This window comes from Neopsephotus bourkii, unplaced genomic scaffold, assembly GCF_033783945.1.
Source record: "Neopsephotus bourkii isolate Nb327-2 ecotype Australia unplaced genomic scaffold, CSIRO-AGI_Nbou_v1 NB_1768, whole genome shotgun sequence".
Lineage (NCBI taxonomy): Eukaryota > Metazoa > Chordata > Aves > Psittaciformes > Psittacidae > Neopsephotus > Neopsephotus bourkii.
In genome coordinates, this window is record NW_026902242.1 from 1634212 (window position 1) to 1647750 (window position 13539).

The window sequence follows — 13539 nt, forward strand, 5'->3', positions numbered from 1 at the left end:
AGGAAAGCCCCAAAACCTTTGTGTAATGTCTGATTCACAAGAGCAATCATCCTTGGTGTGTGGGCTTCTTGCCTTGAACAATTAACTGCTGGGTGAAGATCTTGCAGACCTATTGGAAGTGCCTTTTGACCTTGCTTTCATTAATCTGGCCTTTAATAGCTTGTTCAGGGATCCAGAGGACTTAGAGTGACTGGCAGAGATTGCAGCTGGCGTGGTGGCAATCCTGCTGCTTGCAGCGCTGTCTCCTGGCTTCATGTGCAAGCGATACATAACCCTGCCTTGCTTCAGGAGCCAGCTGTGGGTGTGTGCTCATTACACGGCTGTGGTTGTCATCAGCATCTGAGCTCTCATCACTGCCTTGAAAACAAATGTCTCTTTCCTCTTTCGTGTCAAGAACACGATTAACTCCTCCTGTTTCTGTGCACGAAAGGCGATGGGCCTCTGCAAGGAAAGAGTAATCCTGCCGGAACAGCTGCCTCCATTCTCCTCTGGCTGGACTGTGAGGGATACAGGAGGGATGCCAGCGAAGCAATGTCTCTCCTGGGAGAGAGTTGGATGATTCATGTTAACGGAGCTCACCCACAAGGGGTGGGGAGTAGCAGCTGATCTAGACCAAATGATGACTTAACCTTGCCTGACAGTGAAAGACGTCGTTCCTTCAGGTTTTGTTCTTCTGGAGGACTGAAATGTTGCCATGAAAACAAACATTTATTTTCTGCAGAAACCTGTTTTTCCTCCTCTGCCCTTTGGGAAGCTCCCCCCTCCCCACCAGCAGTATTGGTGGGCCAGGGAATTGGCCAGGATGAGCCTGAAATTTCCATTAGGCAACACAAGGCGTTTTTTGCTTGTTTGTTTGCCTTTTAATCCAGCCAAGCAAAACAACTGCTGGTGAGAACTTGAGTACCTGATTCCTCCTTATAAAATGCTCTGCAGAGTGAGAAGGCGTTTTCCAAGCTCTTAAGACTGAATTTTCCCTAATACTACAAGCAGGAGTTAAACAATGGTTTAGGTGTTTGTTCCATTTTGGGTGCTGAATCGGTTCTCAGTTTGCTTCAGATGAGACAGGTTACATTGATCCCATCACCCTGTAAATACAATCCTCCCATCTCTTAAACAGCCTTCCTGTCCTTTCAATCATTCTTTTTGGTTCACCGTCCTGGCGTCTAGCTTTAGGTCAGTATTTGAAACTCGGAGGAGCACAGTTCCCTGCTTCCTGCTTCTCCGGCTCCCTTGAGGACAGCAAATGCTCCATTGATTTACACTGGTGGACTTGAGAGCAGCTCCAGATTTCTTTCTGGCCTTTCATTTGAAAGCTATTTAAAGAGTGGAAAGGAGCCTCCGGGAAACTCCTTTTTCTCCTTGACAAGTGCCAGTACTGGCATGCTTGGCAAACAATCACTTTTCTCTGTCTTCTCCACCTTATGAGCTTGGTGCAGGTGATGGAGCAGAGCCTGGCAAAGCAAAGTCCTGCAGAAGGAGGAGAGGATGGGCCCTGCTGCCTGAAAAGGGTGGAGTGGGGTGGGCTTCTTGGCTCTCCACTAAGTCATGTGTAAGCCACCACCCATCAGGTTCTGTGGATGAGTTCAGACTGGCTGGGGATGGAACACCACCAGGGGATGGTATTTTACTCACATTTCCAAAGCTGTAGGCAGAGTGTCCGCTCCATGTCTGATTGGTGACACGTCAGCCAGTAACTGAGCTCATAGCTTCTGATGTTTCTAAGAGGGAATGCTGGGCTTTCACTGCTTCGGTAGAGGTTTCTCCATGTGCTTTGAAATGTGACTGTCTATGAGGCAGTTTTCTCCACCGCCCTCTCCTTAGTGACTACCTTTGCTTGGATTTCTTGTCCTACTTCAGGCTTAACCACACTGGTAAGGAGAGACAGTTGAAATGGCCACAGGTTTAAGCTGAACATTTTGCTGTGTTAAAAGAACCCTCTTCATCTAGCTTATGATATTAATCATAGAATCCCAGACTGGTTTGGGTTGGAAGAGCTTCTGCCTAAGAGCTCATCTCAGTCTCCCCTGTTCTGGCAGGTTAAAGCCATTCCCCTTGTCCTGTCCCTACAGGCCCTTGTCCAAAGCCCCTCTCCAGGTTTCCTGTATCCCCTTTAGGCACTGGAGCTGCTCTAAGTTCTCCCCTAAAGGAGCCTTCTCTTCTCCAGGCTGCTACCTGCTGTGCTGTGCAAAGACACTTTGGCTGCAGTGCACTTGGTACCAGAGCAGAGAAGAGGCAGGTAATGGATAGAAGACTGTGGAGGTCTGCTCCTGACTGTGACCTCTGCTGATGGGTGGAAAATCTCTAGGATTGGTTTTCCTCATGTTTTTGCTGGAACTGATTTTGAAAAAGGAGGGTTCAGTTGGTCTCATGGAAGACAGGGAGTGAGAAACAGAGCTGCTGTGATGATGGAGACTTTCTGTGAAGGAAAGATGTGTCCATTAACAAATACTTGCACTTCCCTGTGTATAACCCTTGGACCAGTCCTGACAGAGCAATCCCCACTGCATTGGAATTTAGGTGAGAAGTGATTGTCCCAGAACTCTCTGAGAGGACCAGTGTTTGGGCGCTACCTGTAAAGCCACTGCCAGGAGACTGATCCATACATTCTCTTGTTCCTAATGTAGAGGATGGACGTGTGCTGGGAAGGTCTTTACTAGAGCGTTGGTGTTAGATGGTGTTGGTTGGCTGTGAATATTCATGTGTGACTTGTTTTTGGAGCAAAAGTGTGAATAGGTGATTGCAATTGAAAGTGTTAATTTTCACACAGTGCTAAAAGAAATCCCAGTTTTGTGAAGATTTCACTGGAGCCAGGGGTGAGGCTCCTGACAGATTTAATGGGTGCAGATGTGAAATGCTGACTTTGAATATTAAGTCCCTCTTAAAGTACTTTATTTCATCTGAAACATTCCCAGGCGCTCTCAGCGTGTTACTTTGTCAAACTCACCTTTCCTTTCCCCCTGGAGAGGTTGGAGTCTCGACTCGCTATTCAACTTTCTATTGCAGCTTTGTTTAGTGGAGTTTATATATTCTTACATCAAACATTATACAATCTGACCAGGAATCGTGCAATCACAGTGGGAGATGGGAAGAAGCAGCATAATTTGCTCTATAAACAAAGGGATCTTGTACGCTACAGCACAAGTTGGTTAATAAAGTGGGGTTTAGTGAAATAACAAAATAAATATGCACTTTTCCCTGGGCTGTGTTTAGAAATAGTTGCACTCAAATGGGGAATGTGGAGCTCACGTCTTGCCACAGGGGCTGCCTTTATCTCCTGAAAGCAGCTTCCCTGGGCTGGTGTGTCCTCAGAGAAGCTCCTACTGGGGTTTGACTGCTGGGTGGACAGAGGATCCTCCAGAGCATTCGCTGGGCCACCAGCCACGTTGAGAAGCTGGGAAGTGTATTCAGTAGGGTATGTGGTATGGGTATGGGCAAAAGGCTGGTGAGTCAAAGAGCTGCTTCTGGATCTGAGGTCTGGGAAGGAGGAGAGTCAGGAGGGTTTTTTTTTATTTATTTCTGTGGATATCAGATAATATCCTGAGGATATTTGGTGATCAGAGAGCTGGAGCAGCTCTGCTCTGGAGCCAGGCTGAGAGAGCTGGGCTGGTTCAGCCTGGAGAAGAGAAGGCTCCTTAAGGGGAGACATTAGAGCAGCTCCAGTGCCTAAAGGGGCTACAGGAAACCTGGAGAGGGGCTTTGGACAAGGGCCTGTAGGGACAGGCCAAGGGGAATGGCTTTAACCTGCCAGAACAGGGGAGACTGAGATGAGCTCTTAGGCAGAAGCTCTTCCCTGTGAGGGTGCTGAGGCGCTGGCACAGGGTGCCCAGAGAAGCTGTGGCTGCCCCATCCCTGGCAGTGTTCAAGGCCAGGTTGGACACAGGGGCTTGGAGCAACCTGCTCTAGTGGAAGGTGTCCCTGCCCGTGGCAGGGGTTGGAACTGGATGAGCTTTGAGGTCCCTTCCAACTCAAACCAGTCCATGATGCTATGATATACTGCAGGTGTGGGTAAAGGAGTCTCTCTGTGGCTCCCTGCAGTACAGACCTGGGAAGTGTTGTTTTATCCAACAACAATCCAAATGAGGCTCCTGGAGGAGGAGAAAGGCTTCAGTGGAGTTCATGGTACAACTCCCCGTAGCATGAGCCAGGAGCAGGATTTCAGCTTGGAGCTGCAGTGAGTACAACTCGCATTCCTCCTGGACCATAAAGCTAAAGTTGCTGAGAGTTATTATGCGCACGTGCACACAATAGCGCTCAGAGCCCATCCGCTGAGATCCTTCCTTAGGGATCCATATAAAATACCTCTCACAAAAGCTGCCCTGTGTGTGAGCAGAGGAACTCCATCTAGTGATGCTAAGCAAGAAAAAAAGCCCACAAACCCTTTTTCACACACAAATGCAGTCACGTACCTCTTATCTTCCTGCTATTCTGAGGAAGATAGCAGCACAGCTGAACAGCACACACTCGCTGTATGGGGAACTAAAAATGCTGCCTGGAAAGCGCTTTCAGTCCCTGCTCTGCATTCTGCCAATGAGAAAAATGCCCCTTTGTCCTGGTGGTGAATGAATTTTGTTGTTCCCCTTTCTCCTTGGATTTATGTTAGCCCTGGGTTTCAGCCGAGTTTGATCTCCTCACTTTATTGTATTGCAAACAGTAGTCAATGGCTCTTCAGCTTGAGATTGCCTGGATTTATTTTCAGGTCAAGTCAACTCTCCTTGACCCAAGTCTGAACCAAAATACATTCCCAGAAGATTCCCCCACAGGATATTGGATCCAAAGACAGAGTGACATTGTAATCAGTTCAAGGCTTCAGCTCAGTACAGCACAGTCCCTGTTGGTGTGAGGAAGGCAACTGAGCCATCCTTCTTACTTCAGAGCTGGGACCTTAAAGCTCATCCAACTCCAACCCCTGCCATGGGCAGGGACACCTTCCAATAGAGCAGGTTGCTCCAAGCCCATTGCATTCCTAGTATTTGTGGTCTGAAGGGAAGCTGCTCCTAGCTCCTTATATGTTTGCATGGCTCTAACATGCATATATGGAATTTGGTGTGCAGGCTTTAAGCAGCTGAAGAGATCATCTTCATTCTTCGTTCTTTAAGGAAAAGTAGGATCTCTTTTGGGAACTGCCAAGCGATACTACATCCTGAAGTAAAACCACTACTTTAAAGACCTGGGATAAAAATGGGATGAAGTAATGAATTTATCCTGGATACTACATCTCCCTTTGAAAGAAGGCAGCCTTATGGTTAGTACAGAAGGGTGTTTATTTTTTCTATGGAAAAAAAAAGAAGTGGTGTAATCAGATAGGATTAACTTTCCAGGGGCCCTGGAAAGAAGCTAAAGCACAGGCTGCCTCCTTCTTGTGTTCGCACTGGATAATCTGAGTTAGTCTAAAACCTCTTTGGCTTCCTATGGCATTGGGCAGCGAGCTGCTGCCAATGTGCCTTGCACACCTAAAAGCCAGTATTAAAGACCCCAGCAACAACTGTTTCTGCAGGACCTAAAGTTGTCCAAGTGTTTGGCTGGTATTAACTGCTTGTCTCAAGTGGTAGCCTGGCCCAGGTATGGAGTTAACCCCAATGTTATTAGTGTTTTTCCAGGTAGCTGAATACACTTACGGCAAATACGGAAATAATGTAAAACTGACTTAATGTTGCATTAAGAGACTGTGGTTTGTGTGCGCTGACTTTGTTGTTTTGACTGTTCACAGTTAATGCTTCATCAGCTCTCTTTTATCTAGTTACTTAATTGCCTAGAAGCAGGCTTGGGTGCAGTCCTGTCAGTGGGACCAACAGTGCTTCCAATTTCATACCTCATTGGGATAGATGAGAAGGTTTTCAGCTAGAAAGCTGGGTCAGCAAAAGGTAGGAGCAGAACAAGTCCAGCTGCAGTTTGCATGCCTCTGCTCTCCTGTGCAACCCAGGTGATGAGCAAATCCCATCCTTTCTGATGTTATCCATGTGTTAATCAGGTGATTAAGAGTGTGATGTGGTCGGATTGGTGTAAAGCATAGTAAGGTGCAGGAGCTGCTCAGCAGTTACGGTTACCTTGTGTAGTAAGCTAAAGCTGTTTTCTCCCCTTGTTCCTCTGGAATAGGCTACTTTGGATCCCAAATTATCAGAGGAAAGATAAGGTTGTGCCCAGTTATTGTCCAGTAACTTTTATGTTTCCTGAAGACCTTCCCGTAACTATTGTGAGAGCAGTCATGTGGCAGAGCAACACTCTTGGGATGATGGAGAGAATCAGAGAAGCTGTGGCTGCCCCATCCCTGGCAGTGTTCAAGGCCAGGTTGGACACAGGGGCTTGGAGCAACCTGCTCTAGTGTGAGGTGTCCCTGCCCCTGGCAGGCATTGGAGCTGGAGGAGCTTTAAGGTCCTTTCCAGCACAAACCAGTCTGGGATTCTATGACTGCAATTGTGCTTATGGTGCTTTGTGAAGCTGATCTGAGCTCAGGTCTGCATGTGTTTCTGTCTGTGATCCACAGCCTTCTCCTGCAGGAAGATATGCTCCAGGAGCTTGTTGGGAACTTGTGCATGGGATGAGTATCTGGAAACCATGCAGAGTGGGACGGAATTCCTTCCCAGTGTCCTCCACATCTGGAGTCATGCTGGAGGAGATTTGAACCTACAATACGTGTGGGGCTATGTTGGCTACCATGCTAAAGGTATGGATGGAGAAAGAAGGGGAAAGGATGTTCCTATTTCAAATGAATAGGTTTATGGGGTCAGGAAAGAGGTGGGAAGGTAAAAGTAGAGTGTGGCTGTGAAAGGGGACTGTGAGATCAGTCCCACCTCAGCATTGTGCCTGCTGTAAGGAGACCTTGTCCAAACCCTGTAACTGGCTGTGTGCAGGGTGCTCATCAAATGAATGTCAGATATTGGCCCTCAGGGAAGAGGAGGTATTTATTGTCCTCAATCTGATTGCATCTTGGGCAGGAGACTGGTGTCAGTCTGGTGCGGACACCTCTGGGCATGTGCCACAGTAGGACTGGACGTAAACCAGGCACATGGGGGGCCTAGATTGGGCAGCAACCAAAGAAGAGCTTTGGTGACCCCGTATTTTGCAGCTGGGTGCCTGATTCTACCTAAATCCTGAGTATCGGCTGCACTGAGATCCAGGAGAGCTCAGCAATTTCCACCGCTGAGGCAGAGACAATACAGAAGGAGATGGTTGCTTAGTTCCCAACCAGTAACCATCAAACTGAATGCAACTGTGATGTCTTTTTCTTCTGACATCTGTCAGTGTTTGCTGGTGGGCAAACAGTGGCTGTTCACAACGGGCCTAGTAAAAAATTACCCTTTGTGTTCATTTACTTAACATTTTCAAGGAGGTGTAGCTAAATGGAAGTGACCTTCGTTCTCAGCTCCCATCTTGGGCTTAGCTCCAACAGCTCCAGTCAAGCTATGCAGGCTTTCGGCAGCTGGGGCTTGGGCCCTGCTTTTAATGTCCTTTACTTGGTGCTCGTGCAGTCAGTGTTCCTTGCCAAGGTTATATTTGCTTTCCTTCCTAAAGGACTGCTCTAACTATCATACTTTAACACAATATGTCTTTTTCCTCCGCAGAGAACAATATGATATGCCACTGTTAAATCCATATGTTCATGTAAAACGAATATAATCTCCCCAGTAGATTCCCTTTCGAAAAGATTTATGATTTAATGATTTTTTTTATTCCTTACTGGCGTGTCGTATTTAGTTGTTTTACACCTAGCAGGACTCTTTCACATGGAAGCAAGTGAACGTAGCGGGGGATCCCACATCCTAATTCAAACTCCTTTCTTCCCTCTCTGTCCCTGGCATGCCACTTCTAAGCCTTGCTGCTAATGCAGGGTTGGAGTTCAGCTTCCCATAGCATGGCTTCTGTCAGAACCTACCCATGTTAATGTCACCTTGCTCATCTGAGGCAGCACCGTGCAGGAGAGGAGTAGTTTATGAATAGCTTTTAGTAAAAATCAGTGCCTCTGAACAATCTGCCCTGCTGCCTGGCTGCTCCAGGCAGGATTTCTGGCTCAGGGTCCTGGTTTATCTTCCTTGTGGTCACGCTTCAGCATGCTCTCAAATAAATGGCAATAATGCCTATGTCAGTAGCTTATGAAGCTGCAAATAACATTCATAGGTAACACCTTCATTTAGTGGAAGAGTAAGGTGGAAATGAACTGTGAAGGAGAAAACCATCTGCGATAATTAGTAGCTACACGAGTAATATTCCTAATTACACCACCAATTGATTTGTCCCAAAAGCTCTCATTACCTTGAAAATAGTAAGTTGCCCAGCCCTTTCCTTGTCAGATCCTGCAGGGATGCTTGCTGTACTGTTGCTTGGCTTTTGGGAAGCTCAGTGGGGTTGACAGAAGGTGCCCTGCCATGTGTTAACCTCTCCTGCTGCATCTTTGGAGGGGGAAGAAGGCAAAGAGCAGTTAAAAATCCTGGGTGGCCCCGTTGATGGAGACCCACATGAAGTGTTCTGCGGTTTGCGCTGTCTCTCTGCATCAGTGCTGTTCAGCATCACTTGTCAAGAGGCGAATGCTGACGCAGTGTCCCTAGGCTGGACAATGCCTGGAAAACACGCATCACCTCTTCAAAAGGCTCCGATGTGTGGTGCTTCAAACTGCAGGTGCTGGAAGCCTGTGGCATCCCAAAGAGCTCAGCTTTCCTGCTCTAAAATACTCCTCTTAAATTTGGTCCTTAGTGTAGTGGTGGTGAAGTTTAAAATACAGCTTTGGAGCTACAGCAGAGGTGGGAACCAGCTCACAAGGGGCTTTCTGCAAAGAAACCCTCACCAGTAATTGTCATGAACCTTTAAACCAACAAGTGGAGTGGTGTGGATGGGAAAGGGAAGTCCTGTGCTGTGATTTCTCTTTTATTGCTTGGTTTAGTGCTTTAGGCAAAGCTGGGGGAAGTGGAAGCCCTGCTCTGGGGTGATTTGTGGTAACACCTGGGTTGGGGCAATCCCAAGCACAAACACAGGCTGGGGGAGAATGGATGGAGCAGCCTGAGGACAAGGACTTGGGGGTGTCCCCATGACCTGGCTTCGGTGTGCACTTGAGCCCAGAGGCAGAGGACACTGGTCTCCTTAGAGCTGCCTGTGAGTGCCTTTCCTGTGCTGCTGCAAGCACAAATAGTGCCTCTTTGCAGCAGAGCACTTCTGCTTGCTCTCTTTCCTTTGGTGTCCTCATCTTGTGTCTCTTCCAAACAGGAGAGGACGGAGTGGGACAGGAGAGCAGCCCTGTGCCTTTCTTGAGGGCTGCTGGGGGGTGCTGACGCTGCTGTAGGCATGGCTTGGAGCTCAATGACTCGATTGTTTGCTGTTGGTAGGGGAAGTGAGGCTGGGCAGTGCCGCAACGGCTGCCTCTGGAAATCACTGCTGGCTTCCTTTCTGCCTCCGATCTGAGAGGTGACTCCTCATGGAGCCATCTATTTATTCCTTTTGTTAGGCTGGTAGCTTCTTCCTCCATCCATCACCCGACTGATGCAGTGAGGAACGTGACCAGGAGAGGACAGAGAACTGGCTGTCTTGGAAGAGGGAGGAAATGAGCACTGCATTTTCATCCAGCAGCCCTTTGGCGCTGGCTCCTAGGACTGCAGGAAGCTCTTTTTTACCTTCGTGAACTTCATGGATCACGGCCTGATTTCCTCCAGGGCTCACTCTGGCTCTTTCCTCTCCATGTGGGTGTTTGCAGTGCGTTCTCCGCCTGTGCATCAGGCTGCTGGTTTTGGACACCCGCTTGGTGCTGCTGCTCTCACCTCGCTCTTGCTGCAGGCAGATCCTCTCGTGTGCAATAGGGAAGTGTTTCCCTGTGTCCCTCTTTGATTCCCACTGTGCTGTTCCAATGCTCCACACCCAATGCATATACGCACTTTGCCTCATTGCCTTTGTATCTCTTATCCCCCACCCCAGATCTTCCTTAGCACTTGAAGCTGCCAACTTGTTTAATTGTTGGATTTGTTGGCTTAAACAGGCAGGGCTGGGTATTAGCTTCCATCTGCTTCCCACTTGCAAAGGGAAACCTGAAGAGAAAATGAGGATGCTTCCAGCCCACATTCCCAGTACCAGCTGGGAAAGGCTGCGTGAGCCCTGATAAATTCCCACTTTTTCTCTCGCTTCCCTCTCTGCCCCCTTTAGTAGAAAATTATGCTTTTGGAGAAAGAATTATACATTGCTGTACTCAGGCAGTTAATGTATGAATGCAAAACCTTTGAATAAGCAATTAAAGCTTTTCAGTGCCTGACACCCTGTGCCTGCTCCTCCTGCCATACCTATCTCTGTGGGTCAGAACTCAGCCTTAGGTGTGTCTATCTGCAGTGCTGAGCACGGTGGAGTCTTGACCTCCTGCAGGGCCCCATGAAGGAGACCAGTCCCTCACTGCTGTGTTGCCACAGACTCCTCCATAGTGGGGTGAAGAGTTGCAGAGCTTTGCTTTCCCCCTTTCCCGAATCATAGAATGAATTGGGTTGGAAGGGTCTTTACAGCTCATCCAGTTCCAACCCCATCCAACCTGGCCTTGAACACTGCCAGGGATGGGGCAGCCACAGCTTCTCTGGGCACCCTGTGCCAGCGCCTCAGCACCCTCACAGGGAAGAGCTTCTGCCTAAGAGCTCATCTCAGTCTCCCCTGTTCTGGCAGGTTCAAGCCATTCCCCTTCTCCTGTCCCTACAGGCCCTTGTCCAAAGCCCCTCTCCAGGTTTCCTGCAGCCCCTTTAGGTACTGGAGCTGCTCTAAGGTCTCCCCTTAAGGAGCCTTCTCCAGGCTGAACCAGCCCAGCTCTCTCAGCCTGTCTCATTTGAATGAGCAATGGATTGCTTGCCTGCATAGCTGCATGTACAAGGAGTTCTGGTCACAGGACTATCTGAGCTCCTGTCTCTTGAGACACCTGCTTGGACTGGCAGCAGATACCAACAGGCAGGTAGTAGGTAGCATCTCAACCCTCTGCTGATCTTACCTGGAGTGTCTATCTCTGCTTGCTGTGTTTTAGGGACGTAGTTTCACATTGCATGGGTTTTTCATGCCTGAACATGGAGCAAAATCTGGCTTTCTTAATGGAAAGGGAATGGGCTCTGTCTCCTGTGTGAGGAGCTTGCTCCCAGTAAAAAGATAGCTGGAGGGAGGAATCTGGAAATGGGAGCAAGGGCTCTGCTCTCAACGAATGCAGGAGTGTGGGGGGAGGTTGCCTGTGACTACTGAACAGCTATAGCAGCTTTGTGGTCGCAGATGCTGGCCGGTGGTTTTGGAGAGCTTTGAAAGGAATCGTACTACTTGGTGTTAGTTTCTGGCACACCAGGTAAGGAAAGCCCACTCTGCTGACTTGTTTGGCTAAGGGATTTGGGAGTTCTGCTGGAGTGCCTTTATTTTGATATGTTTTTTCCCTAGGATTTTCAGAGCCTGATTTATCCCCATGCTTCAGTACATGCTTATTTTTAACCTTAATCCTGCTGTTGCCTGAACTCATCATGCTTTAATTCCACCAACATCCACAGACTTGGGCGAGCACTTGGAATTTAGGCAGATACCAGAATGCTTTGCTCACTGTCAGCTGTGAAGTTTGGAGGACCTCATCTAGGGGGAGCGGGACACAAGGTACCTTACATCCTCCCCTCTCTATCCATGGGATGGCAAGAGACTCATTGCTCTGTCCTCCTTCTCTGCAGTGCTGTGAGGATGGTAGTGGATGGAGTGGTCCAAATGGCCTCCTTGGTGGCCTCTTGTAGTCCTGCTACAGTGTGGCACTTACTTTGAGCCAGTGGCAGCCCACATCCTGATGATGACCAGGCTTTAGTGTGTGCTTGGTGCTGCAAGATAATACCTGCAGCTGAATCTTCCCTTTGCTGGCAGCAATGCTGAAGCTGATTGTGCTTTCTGAGCCATATGTCAGCCGACCTGTCAGTGCCCTTGTCAGCCTTCAGTAAGTTGTATGGTGTGGCTGTTGTGTTGACAGGTAGATTGTCATCTAATCCTAGCATCTTCCCTGGGACAGACAGACAGGCTGACCCCGCTGAAGCCAAATACAGACCTACCCGTTCCCCTTCAGGGCTACTTTAATCAGCTGCTTTTCTTGTGCTGAGGAGGAGTGTGAAGAAATGGATTTTCCCTGCCCATGGCAGGGGGTTGGACCTGACTGATCTTTAAGGTCCCTCCCAGCTCAAACCAGTCTGTGATTGATTCTGTGATTTCAGGTTTAGTTAGCAAGGTTCTGGCTTCCTGCCACTTTTCCTTGGCATTCATTTTTCTTGCCCTGGGTGTGAAGAAGTAGAGCTGAGGGTTCCCTGCTCCCCGTGCTTTGGGTTCTCAGTATTCCATATTCCATAGAACATAGAGTATTTTATATCGAAGAATATTCAATCTTCTCAATATTCTATTTCCCTGGTTTCTATAGGGAAAAACACAACAATCCAGAAAACAACTAGAAACTTGCTTTTACCTTCCTCCCTCCCTTTCCCCTCTCTCTTCCACCCACTTTTTCCTCCTCCCTTCCCTCCCTCCCCGGTCCTGCTCCCATTCCCTCTCTCCTGCCCCGGGGTGCCTGATGCCCTGTACCCCGGACCCCGCTCTCTCTGCTGTTACCGGAGCCCCCCAACGCACCACCCACCCCCTTTTCCTCCCGGGGCGCCGCGGGGCCCCCGATCCTCCCCGCGGGGCTGGCCCGGGGCCGGGGCCGCCCCCGAGAGGCGGTTCCGTGCCGCTGCTATAAGGGGCCGCGGCGGCGGGCGGCGGCAGTGGCTCTGGCTGTGGTTGAGCTTAGGCTGTGCGAGGTAAGAGCGCGGCCGTGAGCGCCCGGGTGTCCCCATTCCCGCATCCTCCCATTCAGCGCTGCGCAGGGAGCGGGATCCGAACCTTCGCTCCCTCGGCCCCTGCTCTCGGTGGCCCCGTTCTCGGGATCACGGTTTGGGATCGGGGCGGGGAGCGCGCTGTTCCCGCACGCACTCGGTGTCCCCGGGTCGGGTTAGCGGGTGCCGCACCTCGCCAGCGGTGTGCGGGGGGGATGGAGACCGCGGGGTCGCTGCCGCGCACCGGCAGGCGGTGTGGCTCGCTCTGTGCTCCTTTCCCGGTGGGATACGGAGCTGTGTGGGGCACTTGATTACCTCGGTCTGGGTTTCTTTTCTTCAACTCTGAACTGCAGAAGGGAGCGTGAATGTGCCGGGCTCATTGCAAAGCCGCGTGAAAGCATGAGCGTTCTGCAGCAGCCGAATGTCCTGGCAGGACACGCTGCTCGCTTTCCCATGTTGGAGATCCGTGCTGGTCTTTTGGCATGGGAAGGGTGAAGGTGTGTAGGTGACACCCTGAGCAGCCGTCCTGGCTTTTCCCGGCATAGCTCAGTTTGCTTCTCTCCAGAAGAGCAAAGCCATTTGCCTGAGGCCAATCTGAGTGCAGGCAGGACCGGGCTGCAGGATGCTCTGGGGTGCTGCGAAGTTCCCAAAAGTGTCAAGGGGTTGAACGCTGCCACGCGGTGTGAGGCTGCCCTCCCAGGCAGGGATGCTGGTGTCTGTTTACTCCTTCACAGCCCAGGGATGGGGAAGGTGCAGTCCTGCAGGCTGCATCGGCTCCAGG

The 13539-nt window shown here is 49.8% G+C and overlaps 1 protein-coding gene across 2 annotated transcripts in view; it reads left to right on the plus strand.

Annotated features, from left to right (window-relative positions):
* The window catches only part of ACKR3 (atypical chemokine receptor 3), a 30639-nt gene that overhangs the window by 11922 nt on the left and 5178 nt on the right, over positions 1 to 13539 (plus strand). The window contains exon 1 of one of the 2 annotated variants that reach the window (XM_061379202.1): positions 13164 to 13255. The exons of the other annotated variant lie outside the window; for it this stretch is intronic. The gene's annotated coding sequence lies outside the window, so the exon portion shown is untranslated. Of the gene's footprint in view, positions 1 to 13163; positions 13256 to 13539 lie in introns of those variants that run through there. 2 annotated transcript variants of the gene reach the window in all.